Below are 2,480 nucleotides of genomic sequence, written 5' to 3'. Positions count from 1 at the left end.
GAGAGTTAGTACTCAAAAAAAAAAAAATCAAAACAAAACATATTCCAAAGAAAAAGAAACAGAAACTCCCCTTTCCAAAAACTTAGTATTTTCATAATTTTCATTATAAAAATCAAAATAGAAGTATGTGTAAGAAATAGAAGTAAAACTCATCATATCTTTGAATACAATAAGATAACTGCCATTATTACTTTGGTAATGACACATCTAAACCTTTAAATGTGTATGTGATCACATGCTTCTCCGTGCCTAGAATTCCATTCTATCACTGTTCCCACCACCAAAAAACATGTTAAATGAGTTTGTCCATGTGCAAATGTGTGTCTCTACAACGTGTGTCTCTACAAACATATGTCTGTATTTGCTTGTGTCTTACAAAATGGTTTTTTAAAATGGCATTTTATTCCAGACCATTCTCTCTTTGTTGTACATTCAACTCTACTTCCTAGAAACCGAAGTCAGTCACTGCACATCTACAGCATCCTTCTCACTGGCTTTCCTATATCATCATTTACTCTCCCTGTTGACGGGAATCCAGGTCAATTCTAGTGTTTTGGTGCTACTAGTCATGAAGTCATTCATATCCTTTGGACTGTGTCCATACATACAAAAGTTGCTATAGGTCTCCAGAGGGTTTTTTAATAAAATCATATGAACCATTTAAATTGGATAGATATATTTAAATTATTTCCCCAGATGTTATATATTTGTTTTTATTTTATATATAAATACATTTATATCTTATTTATTACATTTATATTTATTATTTATATAATATTTCCCAATATTAAAAACTAATATTGACAGATAGAATATAGGAGCATGTTTTCCTACCCTCTCTCACAGCACTAACTGTTATCCAGATTTAACTCTGTGAATCTGATATGTCAGAAGCAATATTTGTCTTGCTAATTTGCATTTCCTAATTATAGCACACTTGAGCATACTGATCTATTTGTTCTCCTTTGTAGCTTTCACTCTCAGGTTTTGCCCAATAACATATGTTAACCTCTCTGTATTCAGTTCGTATCACTTAAGGCTTATACCAGATGAGTAATATTACCATTTTCATCTTTCCTAAAATCACAAGTTTTCCAATAAACAATAAATAATAATAAAAATAATAAATAATAAACAATAAACATATGTTTATTTTATTCACAATACACTTCTTTTAGATGTTTTATTCAAGAATTGCTTTCATATTTATTATAGTTTTTATTTTAAACAACTTGAGAAACATGTAATGGGGTCATCTTAAATCACCAATATACTAATGCTCCCGCACACAGAGATCAGAGCTCTCTAATCCCTGATTTTTCCAATGATCATGAGGTTGGTCCTGGTCCCCACTGCCACTCTATTTGGAGCATATTTGAAAGGGAGACTGGCTCTGAGATCAAACCAGAAAAGCAGTTTCACCTGAAGACAGGTTCTAGAGTAAAGCATCAAGTACTCAATCGAAAACCACTCTTCCACTGTACACTACTCAGAGGTAGAAGCCTCTGCAGCCATCCTGGGCTGCCATGGACAAGGACACACAACTGAGTCTCCACAAAACAAGAGTTAATAAGGCACAGACTAATGAGTTGAAGAGATGTCCTAGGGCAATGGGAGTTCCAGTAGGATTGGGAGCTAGCGCCAAAGGGAACATCTTGTCCCATTCTGCCTTCAGGGAGCTGAGGCACACACACGAGTACACAGTGACTCCCCAGCGTTAGAATCCTGAAGGTGCACCAAACACTATAGAGATGCAGTCAGTTTCTATGTGTTTAGTACATGTGACTACTGTCATACGTTATTGCCTTTCAGTCTCAACCTCAACATCACCTCTTTAGGAGAGTCTCTGATGGCTTCCAAACCAAAGTACCCCTCAGTCACAGTCACATAACTTGACTCTATTGCCATCATAATAGTTATCACTACTTGATATTTTCTTGGCTATTGTGTCTTTGTTCTTTGTCTGGTTTTCTGCCTCCCCTCAATAAATAAGATCTAAGGGAACAAAAGTTTAGTTTGTTCAACACTACTCCACAGGACTTAGAAGAGTGTCAAGCATTTAATAAACTTCTGAGAAATGAATTAGGAATGTATAAATGAATACAATAAAAATTAATATGAAAGCATAAAACAAAGGGAGAGAACTTTTCTTAAGGATCAGGGAGGGAGTATACTATGAAAAATAAAGACAAGTGAATGTGAATGACTTCTTGGAAATTCAAACCTCAGGCTATGTGTATAAGTTATGATTTTTAAAAAAAAGAGACAGGCAGGAATCCCATTAAAAAAATTAAATGAATGAGTATTCTGTTGTTTTAGGGTGGAATGTTCTGTATATATCTATGAAGTCCATCTGGTCCAATGTGTCATTCAATGCTCTTGTTTCTTTATTGATTTTCTGCTTCGATGATCTGTCTATTTCTGAGAGAGGCGTGTTAAGATCTCCAACGATTAGTGTATTCATATCAATATGACTCTTT

Source organism: Mustela nigripes, chromosome 6, assembly GCF_022355385.1.
Source record: "Mustela nigripes isolate SB6536 chromosome 6, MUSNIG.SB6536, whole genome shotgun sequence".
Lineage (NCBI taxonomy): Eukaryota > Metazoa > Chordata > Mammalia > Carnivora > Mustelidae > Mustela > Mustela nigripes.
This window is presented reverse-complemented; position numbering follows the sequence as displayed.